Source organism: Lissotriton helveticus, chromosome 9 (assembly GCF_964261635.1).
Source record: "Lissotriton helveticus chromosome 9, aLisHel1.1, whole genome shotgun sequence".
Lineage (NCBI taxonomy): Eukaryota > Metazoa > Chordata > Amphibia > Caudata > Salamandridae > Lissotriton > Lissotriton helveticus.
In genome coordinates, this window is record NC_136070.1 from 396,767,203 (window position 1) to 396,779,573 (window position 12,371).

A 12,371-nucleotide genomic window follows, 5' to 3' on the forward strand; every position below is an offset into this window, starting at 1 on the left:
CGTTATAATTGGGACAGGAAAGGACATTATATCAGCTTAGCGCTATAAATTAAGATCACACAATAGCAGTCATATAAATACAGACCTAACTAAAAGCTCACAGTCCACCAGGTCCAATTGTTAAAAAAGAAAAAAAAAATATCTTATCAAAGCGTTAAGCTAGACAAGCGGCTGAGAGACATAAGCGCAATCTAAAAGCCGTTCATACCTCCCCTAGGATTACACATCTAAGAGGGGGGGCCCGGACCGGGCTCTTTCGGCCTCTGAGGGCCTAAGAGGGCCGGCCCTTTGCCCGGGCTTCGCCCGGCGCACGCCCGCGCGGCTATAGACGTGCCTAAATACAAGGGAGGAGGAGGGCGGGAAGAGTCGCAGGTGCGCCTGATGGTGTTTGCGCTCAGCCCGCTGGGACTCGCAGTCCCGCACCCTCTGGTCAAGAAAAAGGCACAAAGTCAATCTCTCCCCGGTAGTGCAAGTCCGGTTAAAGTACCTCAAAGGCTCCTCGTAGGTTCTCTCCTCTTACGGTCAGGAAAGCTGTATCCGCCACAAAACGGCTGCTGCGAGCGGCTACCGCGAAGCGGGGGCCGCGAGCCGTAATAAGGTGCAGGGGAGGAGGAGGGCGGGAAGAGTTGCAGGTGCGCCTGATGGTGTTTGCGCTCAGCCCGCTGGGATTCGCAGTCCGGCACCCTCTGGTCAAGAAAAAGGCACAAAGTCAATCTCTCCCCGGTAGTGCAAGTCCGGTTAAAGTTCCTCACAGGCTCCTCGTAGGTTCTCTCCTCTTACGGTCAGGAAAGCTGTATCCGCCACAAAACGGCTGCGAGCGGCTCCCGCGAAGCGGGGACTGCGAGCTGTAATAAGGTGCAGGGGAGGAGGAGGGCGGGAAGAGTCACAGGTGCGCCTGATGGTGTTTGCGCTCAGCCCGCTGGGACTCGCAGTCCCACACCCTCTGGTCAAGAAAAAGGCACAAAGTCAATCTCTCCCCGGTAGTGCAAGTCCGGTTAAAGTTCCTCACAGGCTCCTCGTAGGTTCTCTCCTCTTACGGTCAGGAAAGCTGTATCCGCCAAGAAAGTGGTACAAAGGGTAGGGAACCATGCAAAAAAAGAGCAATTAAAAAAAAAATAGAAAATGTGGAAAATCATTCCACACCAAACACACGGCATAAATGCTGCCCTCAACCTTTACCCATAGTAAGGGTGGTACGTGTGGAACACAACTCCACACCAAACAAACGGCATAACAATTGCCCTACACCCAAACCCAAAGTTAGGGTGGTACGTGTGGAAAGATGCTCCACATGGAACATGTAAAAGTGCACAACTCTACCAGTCAAGTAGAAAGAGAAAACAGTAATCCCTAGCAAAAACACTCACTTTTCAAACATCTGGTTTCAAATCAGCCCTTCACCCAAACCTGAAGTAAGGGTGGTGAGTGTGGAATAAGGCTCCACACCAAGCATAATCAAAAACTCTCCAAGCGAAAATCAGAGGGCTAACACAACCCTTAACCCTAACAAATTAAGGTTAGAAACAAAACCTCACGAACATCATTTGGCTTCAACCCAGCCCTTCACCCTCACCCCGTAGGTAGGGTGGAAAAACAATTCCAAATTCCAAACACCAGTAAAAGGACAAAAATACTGCCCTTCACCCTTAGGGTGGAATAAAATCTCACTCACACAACCACAATAAATAGAGGGTGGAATACCCCTAACAAAATCGGAACACCATGGCTGTAAAAGACAAGCGTCCAAACACCATGTACATACACCAGGCACTCTGAAAATATCAGAAAAATTTGCAAGGAGAAAAAAACAGGGGTAAACCCAAAAACCAACAATTAAGGATTGAAAAGACAACATTAAAATAATCACCATAACAGCAGGACAAAGCAAGATATTGAAAAAAAATTAAAATAAATGGCAACACTGAGAAAGAACATGTGAAACATTACGGTGAGCGAACTATCACCCGAGACCCTTCGTGAATATTTGACATATGCTGCATTTGGAGTCAAAAGTGTTCTTTAACATCACATTTCACCTTAAGTTACAGTAGTAGTCCATTATTGGGCTCATGACACTGACACTGCGGTAGAATGAATGGTCCTTCAACTACAGGCAACAACGATACTCCCATTTGTAGAGGAGTAGCTATTAAAGGCACAACACTTCAGTCTACCAATAGTATAGCGATCTGCGCAAAAGCAGGGCAATGTACCCATGTTTCAAGTCAGTTGCAGTGTATCTCCCAACAAAGCATACAGTATGAGATACAGAGGGGCTGGTACATTTAAAGTAAAATAGTCTTCAACGCTGCTTTCAAATAGGTGTGCGAGTCACCAAGGCAAACAAGTGACCAGCAGAACAAACAAGGATAGATTAGATGTAAAGGTGCTTCCACCAAGGTAAAATGGCCACAAACAATGTTGTAATACAGCCTAAAGTTGGGAAGAATTCAAAATAGCCTCCCGAATGGGAATTGTGCTTAAGTTTCAGTGGTAGATAGAGCTTGTTTTGGCAAGTGAGAGCGTACTGATGATGCTGCACATAATAGGGTTGTAGCTCCTCTCACCATGAGCTTGTGCTTTCTTAGACAGATAGCTCAGAGACAACGGCTCGTGCAGGAAATGGATAAGTGCGCACTCCCAGCAACGTCACGGGACAGAACAAGGTCGCGAGACAGCTCGCGCTCAAAGGGCTCAAAGATGCTTCACGCAACACAACAAGAATGGTAAGGTGTGCGCTCACGGCCCATTCAAATGCCGTGCGTAACAATGGCAAACGGCCCACACCTCCTCCATAACTCCAACAGGGACACTCACCAAAGCAAAATGCAGCGGTCCCAAACGGTATCCGATGCAAAAAATAAAGTTTATGGTGCCGCTGGATGCTGTCACTCGCTCAGCCAAAGCACTTTCCCAAGCCCAAATTCACGAAGTGCTCACTGCAAAGAAAAGTCACACAATTTCTGTAGTGCCTGTTAGAACACACTGACAGCCTCAGTAGATGAAGCATGCTCATATACAGTGCCAGTCTCTGCAGATGAAGCTGCTTAAATACATGGCCAGTCTCTGTTGATGACAAATTCACACCCCTGCAGTGGGTTGTCGGAAGGTTTGAAAGTCTTCAAAGCACACTGGTTATCGCTCAATTAATGTTCTCATGCATAGATGTAAGGAAAAGTTGAACGCCCTAGGCAGGCTGTCTAAGTGGTAAAGGATACTGTTGGAGCTAGCGAGGGCGTTCTTTTCTTTCAAGTTTCAAGCTTCTTTACCTCAAGTTTCCTTAGTAGCCGGTACAGTTCAAGTACATTGACCTCAGGTCTTTCAATAGCTTCAGGTACAGTTAATCTTAAAGAACACGTAGGTTTTTCTCAAAATCGTCGCAAAAATATGTAGTAGAAAGAAGCAGGTCCAGTTCCATGTTGTTTGGTTAAGTAGATGTGTTCAGTAAGATGGTAAGAAGAGAGCCCCACCAGGAGCAGCCATCCTGCTGCTCAGCCCATCCTCCAACTGACATCCTCACTCATCCAACATTCCACTGCCATCTCTCACACCAACATTCCACACCACAGTCACACTGGCTGGGCAGCAGGTATAACACATTCCTAAAGCTGCAGCCTTGTTTTCAGACAGGGGGTCTACTTACCATTTGGAGTATGAGCTTGATAGGGATAATGGCTTCTTACAGTGTCATAGTGCTGCACACCATACTGCACATGTGCTCACTTCAAGATTGCCTTGTGAGGTTGTCATCACAATGGGACGATGTAGCGTTGATAAAGGCAAAAACTCAGTGCACTTTCCTATAGTGGAACAGCAACAACCTGTTGCTCGGCAGAACTTTCCTCCACCCTTTTCCACAGGTCATCGTTACCATGGACACCTCACACACTGGATGGGCACTATACCGCCACCAAACCAGGGAAGTTGGACCTCACAATATCAGGAGTGTCATATCAACTATCTGGAGGCCTTGTCCATCCATCCAGCACTAACAGCTTTCCTCAAGCTCATTTAGGGCAAAACATTCCTCAGAAAGATGGACAACATGATGACCATATACTAAATCCAGAAACGGGGCATCAGTTTCCCCAGATGTCTGTGCTTGCCCTGGAAGTTTGGCAGTGGGCTATTCACAATAAAATTCATCTGTTAGTGGAGCATTTGCAACTGCTAAGCAGATCTCACCAACATGTCTGCAAATTGGAACTCAGCCCACAGGACCTTCACAGGTACTTCCATTGGTGTGGTACCATGGCCAAGAACGTGTTCACTACATTTGAATACTCAAATTGTTGAAGCTGTAAGATTCACGTACTCTCCTTGGATTCCGGATGATGCACAAAGGGGTCCACCTCCTGATGTCCCCAACTCTGGACAATGTAACACAGAGTAGTAAGGCAATCAGGTGACGGATGGTATTAGGAAAGGAACAGCGGGGAGAGGGATACCTGCAACAAAAGAGTACATGGTTAATACAACGCAAAATCCATGCTACTCTCATATAATTCTCACTATATCTGACTAATACCTGTGGGCTAGATGGGAAAATATCTGTACTCCAACATAGATATCAACAGTTTCCACTAGAGATACTTCTCTCCGTGAAGTCAGTTGTATTCCTACAACAAGAAGGTAAGAACATTAATCATCCGATCACACCTGCTATCATACAACTATCCTCTGATTACCAGTCCATACATACCCAAGAATTCAAATGATCAGGCTCATAGCTATCTCTCCTCCACAATCAGCAACCTTCTTCATCAACTGTATTACCGAAGTAACAAAAGACTGTGAATAGAATATAATTCGAGATAATCCCCAGGTGTAGATGGAAATGTCAAAATAGAATAAGAAATCAAAAATGGTTTTTGAGAAGGAAAATTATTTGAGTGTTTTGGATAACCACGAGGCAAAGGAATGGAGAGTCACATAGTCTCCAGAAGTACTAAGGGCAGCCTCCTCTTCCCTAGACACTCCAGCGCTTATCTCAGCGCAGTCCTCACTCTGGTTGTGTCTCTCAATCTAGTCAACTCGAATAAAATGATTCACAAAGCTCTTCCTTCAGCACGTTGAAAAGTATGAGCGGAGCTTTTCTCCCTCTAGCGCGACGCTCCGAAATCTTCTGTGCACTCGGGCACTATTCCCCTTCACCGGCGCTTCCTTCAGCGCGGCGGGGAAAGATAATTGAAAATGAGCAGTGCTCCTCCAGTGCGAGGCTCATAAATCTGTCATGCAGCAACCAAAAGAGTCTCCGTGGCCAGCGCTTTCTTCAGCTCGACGGAGACAACATCCCAACACAGAGCGGCTCCAGTTCTGCACGGAGCTCACCATAGACTCGTTATCTTCCGATGCAGAAGCGCTACTTCAGCACGACGGAAAGAGAACTCAAAACAGGCAATGAAAGCGAACACAAGCTCCCAGGCAACAACACTGGAACAGAAGGGAGACCAGAAGGACGGTATCCAGAAGACGAGCAGTCTCTCGCCTAAACAAATAGAATTACACGCACTTCCTTCTTGCGCCTGATGGGTAATATAACTTTTGCTCCTCCCATGCCCCAGCAGGAATTCTGGGAGATGTAGTCTCTTGTTCTTAGTAATCCTTGTAGGCGCGTAGAGTCAGCGCCTGACAGGAGCTTTACCTCTAGGTTCCCCACACCCACAGTCCATGAGCAATACAGTATGGATGATCTGGTCCAGGATAGTTGCGTATGCTTTTCCACCTCTCCCTCTCATTCCATAGGTAAAATGAGGTAAGTGCCAATGGCACTTATACTAAGTGGTCCTAACCTATGTTAGGCAATGCTGGTACTCAGTTCTAATGAATATTTCGGACAGCCTGCATACAAAACTTCCACTCAGGCCAATATTTTTTTATTTTGCAGCCTTTGTTTATCAGTTACAATACAGAACAATAAAATCAGCTTGGAGAACCATTACCTATGTATCCCTCCCATCTGGGTACTCTCTATCTATCTAGTAATAACTTTGTTCCATTTTTCTCTGTGTTCTCTATGTTAGGGTGTAGTTGCATAACATAATGTGGGAGGGGAGTAGGTTACCACCAGTAGTCCAAGTCTCTGAGCCCAAATTCTTCACAGAGGGCTGGGAACTACTTCAGCCGGCCTCCATCCCGTATTTGGCCCACCCGTCGCAGACCATGGTCCTGCCAGAAAGACCCTTAGACTCGTAGGCCGCCTATGTAGCAAACAGCATTGTGCTGGCCGGACCTTCTCATTCATCATCAAGGTCATCTCAGACACCCCTAAACTAAGCAGCTCAACCTAGCGATTTAGTATTTGAGAATCTAGAATTTAAGTCCCAGAGGAGTACATGCTAATTCTGTGCAAAGTGGGCAAGCCAATTAGCGTGTCTGTTATGCAACAAAATGGAAAGGATTTGTCCAATACTGCATCAGTAAATAAATAGACCCTTCCCCCGAAAGTCTCAGTGCAAGATATCTTCTGCTCTCTATTGCATTTCTACCAGGTGCAATTGTGTATATATCTTTGGAAAGAATAAGCCACTTGTACAATGATGCGATACGGCTTCTAGCACCAATTATATTAAGATGGGCATGCAACTTGCATCACTTGCTCTTTGAGTGCTTTGTTTTCTTTCTGGTCTCAATTAGTTTCTACTGTCTAGTGGTAAGCACCTGAACCACCTGGTGGCTTTTTATGCCTCAGGAATCCTGGGAAGTATCTACAAGGAATTGGGGTGTCTCTGAAGCAGCCTGGACCCTGAATGCGTAAGGTGGTGGTGATCTTGACCAGTGGATGATTATCCTATCTCAACTGTTTTTCTGTTTGATCTATCTTAATTACATTTATACTGCAGGTGTTTTAGCCAGCAGGTATACAACGCAAGAACCCACACTGTGCTGTTTTTCCACCCATTTAAAAACAACGCAGGGCAGTTATGAATTTCATTCATTCTTCATTACCTCCACTGTTTGTGGGTATTTTTTGTACAAGGGCAAAGTCTGATGATGCTGAATTCAACACTGGTGCTAGAGTATTCTGGGCGTAGCCCAGCAAACGAATAAATGCCCCTTGATATTTCACATCTGATCATGACACTGAATGACCGATCTGTGACATCATGCAACTTATCACTTCTGTTAAATTACAGTGACCAACAGTGCTATTGGTACCACGTCTGATTCATCATTATGAGTGCTAAGATTCAGGTGTTAAAATGTACTGCTGCCTGTAAAAATACTGGGGATCTTTAACTCCGAGTCCAGGGGTGTGGAATTGCAGGTTGAACCTTGAGAATTGCCTGAGCAATGAGGAATTACAAGGGGATCTATATTTCGGAGCCAGATTCTGCCACTAATCCTTATTCTCATTTTCCCAACAGTTTCCCCCAGAGATTATGTCAGCTTTTGCCAGCCCCGGGATCTGTTGAAAACATGGCAGGTCTGTGGTAACGTCTTGGAACTTGTAATTCCTAATGTAGCACCTCTGTGGCTGACCCCTACGGGAATTCGGAGGCACTCACAACGGCCTCTGAAGCATGGTAGCTGTAACACCTTCGGGTGTATCTTGCATTCTCTGGGTGTCATCCATTTTTGCCCTATCATGTTTGCGTCTACCTGAAAGCATTGCTTTAGGTAGTTGATATTTTTAACACCCATGCACTTTGTTCCCACATATCACTGATACATCATTACATGCTTGTTCTACCTATAGTGGTCTTGAGATCTGCATCAACAAACTGACTTCCCACCCTTTATAGGATAGCATGGCGTGAGTACAACAGTCTCTCATAGTGTGTAAAAAGACCCGAAACAAAATGCCGAAGAACTAAAGGAACCAAGTTTCATTAATACAGTCACCATCACTAAAATTCTTTCAGCGTGAACCTAACTTTCCCACTGGGGCTTCGCCTGCCTCACTTTTTAGAGCATCATGGCTCAATACTATCCCCTTCTCAACCCTCAAACACCCCCTTCCCCCAGCAGAGCTGGCCGGCCCATCCAAAGCCTAGTTATCACTCCACTATTTGCCCCAGATACCGCCACCCCGCCTTCTCTCTCAAAAGTCTGGGTTGCTCCATCCATGGCATCAAAGATATTCCTACCAAAGCCAGCCATACATGGAATAGAAAATGTACCCCTTGTTCCACCACAATTAGCCCCCAAAATAGACGGGGGTTATTCCCCAAAACAGAGGGATAGTGAGTAGAGAAGCATCAAAACCTCAGTGGGCACGCAGGGGAAGGAAAGAAAGAGGAAGCCCTCCCTGGTGCACCAATTCTCCTTAAACCCACACTCGTACCCCAGGCCCAGCTAATCAACTCCCTTCCTGCCGTCGGCCTGCACCAACTTCCTGGAGTACCCAGGGGGAGAATATGACCAACTCAAATCCAGCCAGGCTCCTCCATTATTGGCTCTGCGCCTCGAAGAGTACCGTGAACACTTCACCAGTACCGCAAAGATAACGGACACGCCTGGCATTTTAAATATGCTTCCATGAATGAATTGTATTCTCATATCTGGAAACTGTTTTAAAATAATGAATTTAGTATTGCCTGTGGAAATCAGAGCAACATATCCGGTTTGGACATCTGTGCCAGGACAATCGTGAATGCTCTTTAAATGAACACAGATTCAAAATGGACCCCGCCTTTCCTGGCTTGGGATTTTCTGATCCTTCACCCATTACCAAAATGTTTGCATTGTTGCTATGCAACAGCATCCACTACTTTGTCAATCCTGAGCGTTTGCTTCTGCTCAGTGTAATATAAGTGTGCTGCTCTTCAGCAGTTTTGCCGTCACCCAGGGGGATCTATTACAAAGCTTTGTTTTCTGAGTCTGTTTGTCACTGGATACATTTCCCTGCAAAGATTGAGCTGTCCGCTATCCTGTTTGTGGTTTTAAAATTTTGAAATGTTAAAGTGCATAACTGCCAAGTTTCCAGTTTGTTTATGAGGGACATTTCCAGGTTTTCTGTAGGCTTATGCGACATTTCAATCTATTGTGTGACACTTCGAGTGACACTTTTCTTTACTAGGAAAGCAAAATAAAAATGTTAGAAATCAGCCATTTTTCTCATAAATATTATGTTCTTTTAAATTCCTGTCGGAATTGGAATGGATTCATGTCATGTTTATCTTGTACTTGTTACACGCGCAATGTTTGCACGCGCGTTTATCTATCGCGTGTCTAATACAAATGTACACTTGCTGTTCTTTGAAGGCTGTTCCTTAAGGGCACGATCCGTGTGTTCCATTCTCCACTTGGGTCGGGCCGTTGAGGAATAGCTGTTGCGATAGACAGTTCGTTCAAGCTTTGGTTGTATCCGGATCTGTTTCCCTGATGCTTCTATATTTATGAATAAATCTTCACTTAAATACCATTCCTGCCTCCTCTATACTTGATAATTCATTACATTATGGTGCGCACTTGCAAACTCAGGCTCATCTGGATTATTCTGTTATCCGCTCCCTTAACCTTCACCTCCCTTACTCTTTAAAAAGTACTCTCCTTGAGTTTTACAGGTGACATGTGGTGTCCTATCTTCCTGTACAGTAATTTCACAGGGAAGAGGGGGTTTGACTTGGAGCTCAAAATAGCCAGCTATAAATCACCAAAAAGAAGCATTTAGTCACCCAGGACAGGACTTCAACATTTGTAGTCTAGAAGCCTGGGGAGACACTATCAGCCTGCTGCTGGGACAGGACAGAGTTGGGTGGGAGAATGGAGGGTGTTACTTAGCTCTCCTCACCCTTTCTTGCTTCAGGAGCATCAGCGCCACTGTTGCCAGAAAGCAGCAGGGAGCCTGCGCAGCGCAGGTGGGTGCCAATAAATAACAAATTACTTTATTACAAGCTCAGGGATGGTCACTAGCCCATTTTCCAGGGGAACAGTGCTCTCCAGTGGGACCGAGAGTCCGTCTCATTCATCCCAGGTGTAACCAAATGACCTCGGCCTGTCATTGGCATCGGCGGAGGAAGAAAGGACTTTGGTTAGAGAGTTTTGTTTGCTCAGGTTAACCCTGCTAACTGCCATGCATATGCGTGATAGTGTCCAATCCTTGCGGGATGTGCATATATTGCTAATATGCGTTAGACTAATGCGAGAAGCGTGGCACTTGGCAGGGCTTAAAGTGGTGTTCATAAGGAGAATGACGTGTCTTCAGAACATCATTGCATGTTCTAGTGGTTTGAACTCTGGGACTTACTTGAGACAGAGACATTTTAAGGCTGGGCAGAGTGGGTAATTGTGCAGCCCCCCACCTTCTATGTGGCCCCTGAGAAACTGAACTTTTACTCTTTTGTACTTATGTCTATTTCTCTATCCAACTTTAAACACATAATTCAATATTATGTGGCACCATGGCGCTTCTAGGAGAAAATGAGTAATACAATTAATTAAAGTTATTCTGAGGAGGGGCCTGCAGAATATTTCTGGCCTGGGGTACCTGAACTCCTTAATATCTGGTGCACTTAAGGCGAGAAAGCTAAAGACACATAATGGAATGTAGACCAAATCAAACATTCAGCATTTCGTTCATCAATTGTGCCTTTTGCATTTGTCACCCTAAGTGGGAAGGGTGTGCCCAGATGTGGGTCCCATGCTCACTGAGCCACTGGATTCAAGCTAGCCTGGCTGATGAGGGGTGATGCCCCGAAGCCAGTCCCAGGATGCTTGTTTCCGGTCCAGGGAAGACTTGGCTTGGCAGTTCAGGTTAGACTGTTCCCATGAGGCACAGGGTCAAGACTGATTTGCATATGGCTGGGTCCAGACTGGGATGGTGTGGTGAGCAAAAGACAATGAATTAAACTCAGAACTTTGTGACAGGGGTGAATGTTTGCATTGTTCAGCATTCCGTCCATCAATTGTTCCTTTTGCATTTGTCGCCCTAAGTGGGAAGAGTATGCCCAGTCGTGGTCCTTTGCTCACTGCGCCACTGGATTTAAGGTAGCCTGGCTGATGAGGGGTGATGCCCGAAATTGGTCCCAGGGTGCTTGTTTCCGGTCCAGGGAGGACCAGTTGCGGCCGGCATGACTCGCGGGTGGGGGCGGTTGGTGGAAGGGGTTGCGGGGGTGATAAAAAAAACGTACCTTACCTGGTCCCGTGCCGTCTCCGCTCCTGGCCGGGTTTCGAGTTTTCCTGCTGCTCTCCTGCCTCCGGCAGGAACAGGAAGAAGGCAGCCCCCTCCCCTCCCCAAAGCTAATCACATTGCTTCACTGGCAGTGTTGTGATAGGTGAGGACCGCGCCCAGCTGGGCGCCCATGGGGAGGCCATTTTTTCTGTGATCCAGAGTGTGCATGACTTGTTTGGTTGGCCCCAGAGGGCCGACCAAACAGTCAGGGTCCACAGCATTGGGCAAGCCACTCCTCACCGCCCCACCTGCCCCTAACCAGGCATACCCTTATGCTTTCTCGCAGTTCGAGAAGCAGAAACATAAAACGGTATTTAAAATACCATATTATGTTGGAGGAGCCGCCCCGGACTGTTCACATGAGGCACAGAGTCAAGACTGATTTGCATATGGCTGGGGCCAAATTGGGGTGGCGTGGTGAGCAAAAGAACAATGGATTAAACTCAGATCTTTGTGACTGGGGGTGAATTTTTGCATTGTTCAGCATTCTGTGTATCAATTGTTCCTTTTGCATATTTAATACCGATCAGTACCATTGCTGCTTCCGGGTGCCAGAGCCCCTGTGCTCCAGTCCTGTTCTTGTGTGCAAAGCCACTCATTTAATGCTTGAACACTGCTGTGCTTACTAGGGAAGAGCTACCCTCATAATAACGTAACCGAAAAGGCAGATCTCAATGTGGATGCCGCTCATTTCTCTGTTCATATCCACAACTTTTAATCCCTCTTTTCACTTGTACTTCTGCGGTTATTTCAGTGTTCAAAAAGTACTGAGTTAGATTTTTAAAGGTTCTCATTTGAGGATTCTGTCACAATTCTCAATCGAGATTCCAAAGGCTCACAGGGGAGTAAAGATGCGTGCCGACCCTAGTACCAGTGCACTAAGCCCTGACATAGAAACATACATATTATTATTGCACAAAATTAGACTAAAAGTCAGAGATTTTCTAAATGTCACTGATTAGCTTGAGTGTAGACTAATAATCTGCAAGAGCATTTAATGATATGTATTTGCAGGATTACATCAAAACTTTTACAGTCTAAGACAATTTGGGTATGATTGAGAATAGAGGGGAAATGGAAAATCCTCCTATTTGTGGATTAAATGATAAATCTTGAGGCAAGTGCACCAAGACGCTTGCCTTCAACTAGGATATAATATCAGAGGACATTTCACCCACAGATCTTGTTCATATTTAGCACTTCCTCCAGAATTTGGAGGAGTTTCCATTCCCACCCAACTCTAAACCTAGCCCCT

The 12,371-nt window shown here is 45.9% G+C and overlaps 1 protein-coding gene across 1 annotated transcript in view; it reads left to right on the forward strand.

Moving 5' to 3' along the window:
* HHIPL1 (HHIP like 1) overlaps positions 1-12,371 on the forward strand; it is a 169,785-nt gene that overhangs the window by 90,091 nt on the left and 67,323 nt on the right. The window lies entirely within an intron of this gene.